Raw genomic sequence first — 6,603 nt, forward strand, 5'->3', positions numbered from 1 at the left:
TTAATTATCAGCAGCTTCTCTAGTGAAGGGTAGTCAATGACTTTACTGCCTCATCATAGCTACAAGCATGCAATGTAATACAATAGAAGGAGGATTGTGTGCAAGTAACATTAACATCAAGAGCCCAGAACATGAAATCCATTAAGTGTCTGTATAGACCGCTACACATATAAATAGAGAGATTTCTATGAAGTGTTGACTGGGAAACATTATGCTTATATATTTAAGCAATATTGCACAAGGAAGAGTACGGTTATACCGAATATTAACATAGTTGTGATTTGCCATAGACACAAGCCCACAGGGTGAGATCAATATCAGGACAAGTGCAAAATTGCTTATATAACAGTTCTATATGCAAGATATTAATGTCTATTAAGTGACATTTTGAAGACAACATGGCTAAATGTTCTGTTTATTTTGCTGATCCTAAAAAAATCAAGGTTACTTAATAGCATGTTGACTAGCTGACTAGCTACCTCAATTTGATTTGTAATAAAAACTTTCTTTTGGCTTCTCCTATTAGGGGTCGCCACAGCGGATCATCTGTATTCGTGATCCGCATGTTCGGTTTGGCACGTTTTACGCTGGATGCCCTTCCTTACGCAACCCTCCCCATTTATTCGGGCTTGGGAAGAGTGCACTGGCTTGTGCAACCTTAATGGCTGGGTTCAATTTAATTTGTAATAAAATAATAATAAAAGGTGCTTCCTTTCAAATGAATGCCTCTTCTTCCATTTCAGTGAAAATTAAAGTCCTTTAAAATAATTTTAAATTTAGAGTTTTTAATATTTGTTATGTTCCCCTTTTTATGACAGTGTGCACATAAGAAGATATTGCAGTAATGCAGTAATATGTGCAATATTATGTTGTGTGGTTGTGGAGATTTCTGCTCATTCAGCTACAAGAGTGTTAGTTAAGTCAGATACTGATGTAGGGTGAGGCCTGGGGTGCAGTCAGAGATCCAATTCATCCCAAAGGTATTCAGCAGCTTTGAGGTCAAACATACTAATTTAACATACTAATCCTACTGTATAATAACAGCCTTTAAAATAAGAGTCTTTATTCATAATATCAATTATAAATAAAAAAAGATGAATAATTTTGCTTTGTTTAAAAAAGACTGATGTATCTTCAATTGTAATCTAGCATACCAGTGTAGATTTATACATTGATGGAGACTCAAAGCATTTTTGTACATCACTCTGGAAAAGAGCGTCTGCTCAATGCCACAAATGTAAATGTAAATGTAAATGAAAATAATCACATAAGAAATTGATCTTATGTAATTATTCTGTAGTATATATAAAGCAGTTGTTAAGTCATTTTTGTTTTTGCTGCCTCATTAATAAGTCCGTTCACAGATCTGCCAGTCTATATCCAACAATGATTTCTCACTGTTTCTGAGACCACCATCAATGTTTATCTGATATCTCTAAGATCTTGTCACTGCTTTGAGAGTACAGAGTTGCCTGCCAGATTGATAATTATGGGAAAGAAACATGTGGCGTCCTAGTCTCCCCATAAGGAACTACAATTACTCCTTTGTCTTAGCACAGCATTAGGATTGTGCTAGTCAGAGCTCCAGAGGTTCCTGTGGATGCCCTCCTGGGATGGTCAGGCTTTGGTCGGAGCCACTGGGCCTCTAGGATTTGCTTTGGTCCCACCAGAGAGTCACCCATGTGAATTAGCCACCACGGCTAAAGAATTGTTGCCCCAATGTGGCGTGACTAAGGGCTGGCCAAGAAGGGGGGCACCTTGATGGATAGACAGGGTTAGGGAAGGGCCTGTCGCAGAGGTTAACTCAAAGCATATGCTGCTCACTCACACAATGGGGCTTCCTAGAAGGAAGCTCTTGAGGGGGTAGTCTGGTCCAATGTGGGGGTAATTAAGAAACAGTGTTAAAGTGATGAGTCATGAGTAGTCTATTTTCTTGTCTCTCCCACTGTCCTAACCACACATGGATAAAGACAATATTTTTGGCTGAGTTCAGGACAGCTAGGAATATAACGTAGGAATCAATGCCTTTAAGTTCTAAGAATCTGTGATATTTAAGAAATATTAAAGTATTTATTACTATATTTTGTGTAGCCTTTAGATGGCCTAAATGTGACCGAGTAACCTTCCATTCTGGCCATCATAAGAAAAACAAAACAAAAAGAAAAAAATGCTAACAAGACACCCTTTTACAGTTATGTTATGTGTCAGGAGTATGTGTTTCTAAGGGTCGGACTGGCAGGGCTATAGATTAAGAAGCTCTGGGTCATTTCATCTTAAGAGTGTGTAATCCTAGATCTCATGTCCAAGTGGAGAGCTCCATCTTTTCATTGTCCTGACAAAAATTGGTCCCAGAGCTTGGCTGTCTTGGGTGGCTATTGTCCTTATGGAGAAAAAAGTGAGCATAGAAAAGATGGAAGAGGTTAGATGAATATTGGAAAGAGAAAAACACAAAATATTAAATCACTAATATGGAAACCCTAAGAGAAAGGAAAGAAAAGAATAAAGGTATAACCATGCTATGAACATAGTGCTCATTGAAACGACATCTGTGCTTCTAATTGTAATGGGGTCAGGATCTGACAAAATCATGATAGATGTCTACCTAATCTATTCACTTCCTTTTTTGAAGTGATACGACAGCGGGTGACAGGAGGACCATACTTCTATTTGGGATTGAAGTATCAGAAATTCATCACTCCATATTACTCTCAGTACCAACTTGAATTGGATCCATCACTCTGCTACACACTCCTAAAGAAAAGGTTAATGTGCCATCAAAATATGATCATAAGATTGTGGTTAAAGACAGGCTGAACTTGCCATGAACCCTGTCTGAGCATTGAACATCTTGTTTGAGGCTTTCTGCAGTGTCCACAGATTAGTAAAAAAAGGTGAGAGGAAAGGCTGTGACATTTTATATAGTTTTAGAAAAGATACTTAATAATAGAAGGACACTCCTTTGTGTTAATTGGGGGGGTTAACATTACTTGGTTAACATTTCATCGTAGCAAAACTGTCTAAATCTGTAAAATGGAAGCATAGTTTGTAAGTAATTTTTTAATCATTTCAATAATTTGTGTTTTCTTTCCCATATATTCAGTGCTAATTCATTGCATGCGACACAACAAACTCTCCATGGGCTTAGACAGCTAGTCTTATAAATAAACAAACCCAATGAGGTAGAGTTTTCAGAGTGGTTAGTGAGGTTGGGATAGGCATTGAAATATGCAACGTACATTTTTCTTTTAGCATCCTGTTCTCTTATACATTTGCTAATATGGCACGCATACAGACAGTACATTATATTATTAAAAAAAAGATGTGGATACCAGGTTATCAAAATCATATGTCATGCTGGAACAGGTTTAAGCTAGGCCTCTTAGTTCCAGTTAAAGGACCTTTTAATGTTAAAGCATTCATAGACATTCTGCACAAATGTGTGCTTTTACCTTTCTAGACATACAGGAGCAAGTGTAAAATCACACTAGTACCCCAAGGGTCCTGTAGATTTTTTCTTCCAGGTTTCTGTTCTATTCAAAATACTCTGTGGAATCATTTTAAATTGGATCTTAATGCTCTCACTATAGGAACAAGCATTGTAATGTCATGAATGTTAGCTACATGTTAAACTCTGACAGCAGTTACAAGGCACCCATTATTACAGCAACAATAACAAAAAGTGTTCCCCATAATATTCATAAATTAGGTTTGAATCATACATAAAGTGCATATAAATACAGATAATTCGGGTTATGGTTCTAACACTCTGAGAGGGGTTTTCAATGGTCCAGTGAATGGCTGTTAATTGGATTTTTCTGAAAAGGAAACCCTCTGTGGGTGGGTTCTACATAGAGCAATTAATAGTTTCCTCAGAAGGACAGAAAAAAGTCTATACACCTAAGCGTACTCAGTGATCAGTAACAGGGAATTGCAAATGCTGGTAAATGTGGGAACTTAACAAGTACATGCTACATGCTAGAACTTGGGGAGAGTGACTAAAATAGAGTATATGAGTACATTTGTGTCTGCTTAAACTTGAAATGATAGTGGAGGCAAATTTCCTTTATAGTTAATACAGATATTGATACTGAACTGCTTAAGAAAGTATTATTTTCCAATTGACAGATGGCGCTCAGTCAACTAACAACATATCAATATCACTGTAGATAAGACAATGTTTTAATCCAATACTGTGTGATAAATGTTTGTAAAGCTACTTTCTGCTTATATTCATTTAACATGACATGCACTCTATTTACCTTCCACTTTGCAAATTCAGCATCAATCAGCCAAAATGAGGTTTCTTTGTCCTTCTGTACAATGCATGAGAATGTGATGCTTTCTTTACAAGCTTCCCCACCCTGACTCCTTTAACATATAACTGCTCTCTTTTTCTCAGTTCAGCTGCTGGTGATGCCTGCCCACATAAGTCACCACATGATTGCCAGCCCTCTACCCCCTGACAACCTTCCAGTGCTTAAAGGAACAGATAATGCATTGTGGGATTGTCTGGAGGGCCTCTGCCCCCATTAAGGATATGTGACGCCCAGCTGCTTAGCCATGTCCTGTAGACTATTGCCTATTGTTTGAAGGGGATGGTGGCTTTGGTCACATCTCAGCCTACTGAGCTCCTGCTGATGAACTATATGATTTGACAGAACTGGCCTAGGCTTGATCCATACTACTTAGTGGGTGTTTCCACTCCTGGGGTTTAACGATAGTCACACAGCCTCTGACTCAAGCTAAAATGTCCAAAATAAGTTTGCCTCATCTGTCAAGTTCTGGAAATCCACCTACATACAAATGTAAATTTTCGCCCATAATAAAGTCAGCAGTAGCTTTTTTTAAATATAATGCACAAGAAACACATTCTGTCATGTCAAGACCACAAAACATTTCACAAATATCTAAGAATGCCAACGCTGTAGCCCAAAGCTAACTGTAAAAATCCATCATCTTATATAGAATAGAATTTTGTGTGTTCATGAATAAACACAAACACAATCTGTGCCAAAATATGCATTAAAAAAATTATGTGCAGGCATTTAAAAGAAATATCTCAGATACAACCTCTGCCAGTTTCAGTTCCTTATGATTGTCCCTTCCTGCACTGTCCCTTACTTAATGCTTATGCTTCAATTCTATTTGTCAAAGCAAAGATTTAAATGTGTTTTTACTTTTGTTTAACGTTTTCTTCTTCCTCTTCTTCTTCTTCTTCTTCTTCTTCTTCTTCTTCTTCTTCTTCTTCTAATTATTATTATTATTTTTGTTGTTGTCGTTGTTGTTGTTGTGTTTTCAATCTATGCTTTTCACTGTTTCTCATTGCCATAGCGGAATCATGGCAAATATCATTACAAATATTTAATCACTTTAATTATGGCATTTAGAAGATTTATGTTTTTAAATTTGCAAAAACAACCAAGTGACAAGGAAGAAGTTCAATATTTGAATGAATTATAAGGTTTGGGTTAACTGCATCCAGAGCAGAAGAGCAGATGCCACCCTTGTGCATCAATAAATGCTTATAAGTAACTTATTTGGAACTGGCTGACATGACGGGAAATGGCATGACTTTAAGCATGGTAGCTCCAGGCTATTATCCTGCTCTTTGTCTTTTCACCCCACATCTTCAAATCTATTCACTGCTTTAGAGTAAATAGCCTCAGACAGCAGGGCACAGGGAAAAAAAAATACAAATACGCATGCTTTACAGGCATGCTATTCTTATTACATTTACATCTACATTCATTGTATTTGGCAAACACTCTTATCCAGAGCAACTTACAAAGTGCTTTGAAGTCTCCATCAATGAATACATTCTAATGCTGGTTAATTAGGACACAGAATAAGAATACTATCTATTTAAATCTCTGTTGGGAGAGAAAATAGATACAAAGATTATTTTTAAAAAGAGGTGCAAATTCAGGATTTTCTGCACAAGGTAGGTCTTTTGATGCCACTTAAAGACTGCTAAAGACTTAGCCGTTCAGACAACAAGTGGATTCCACCACCTTGGTGCCAGAACAGAGAAAAATCTAGAAGCATGCCTTCACTGTATCCAGAGAGATGGGTGGACAAGTCAAGCAGTGGTTGAGGATTAGAGGAAATGTAGTGCAGGGCTGGGTGAGATAAGCCCTAAAAAATTAGAGAGGTGCTGGTCTGTTTTTGACTTTGTAGACAAGCATCAATGTTTGAAATATGACGTGGGCACCTACAGAAAGCTGATGGAGGGAATGTAGCAGTGGGGTGGTGTGAAAAATCTAGGAATGTTGAAAACAGTTTGTTCAGCAACATTCTGGTTCTGTTGCAGATAAAGCATTCTGGATCAGTTGCAGACAAACCTGCCAGGAGTTTCAGAGGCAGACTTGTAAGGATAAAGCTGCAGTGGCCCAGTCTTGAGATGACAATGGAGTGATCAAGCACCTATGTGGACAGGAACAGATGGATTATCCTAATGTTGTAAAGGAGAAATCAACATAATCATGTTCTATTAGCAGTGTGAGATGAAAATGACAATGATTGTCAATTTTTACCTCAGGGTTGTTACAGTGACTGAATGACTGAATGTCAGAGAGTTGTCAATAGAGATCACAAGATCTTAAT

General features: G+C 37.5%; 1 long non-coding RNA gene across 1 annotated transcript in view; it reads left to right on the forward strand.

The window, feature by feature from the left end:
* LOC310720040 overlaps positions 1–5,161 on the forward strand; it is a 17,351-nt gene extending 12,190 nt beyond the window's left edge. The window contains exon 3 of the long non-coding RNA XR_014531639.1: positions 4,400–5,161. This is a non-coding gene — a long non-coding RNA (uncharacterized lncRNA). The remainder of the gene's footprint in view (positions 1–4,399) is intronic.
* The last annotated feature ends 1,442 nt before the right edge of the window (positions 5,162–6,603 follow it).

This window comes from Silurus aristotelis (genome assembly GCF_946808225.1).
Source record: "Silurus aristotelis genome assembly, chromosome: 25".
Classification (NCBI taxonomy): Eukaryota; Metazoa; Chordata; class Actinopteri; order Siluriformes; family Siluridae; genus Silurus; species Silurus aristotelis.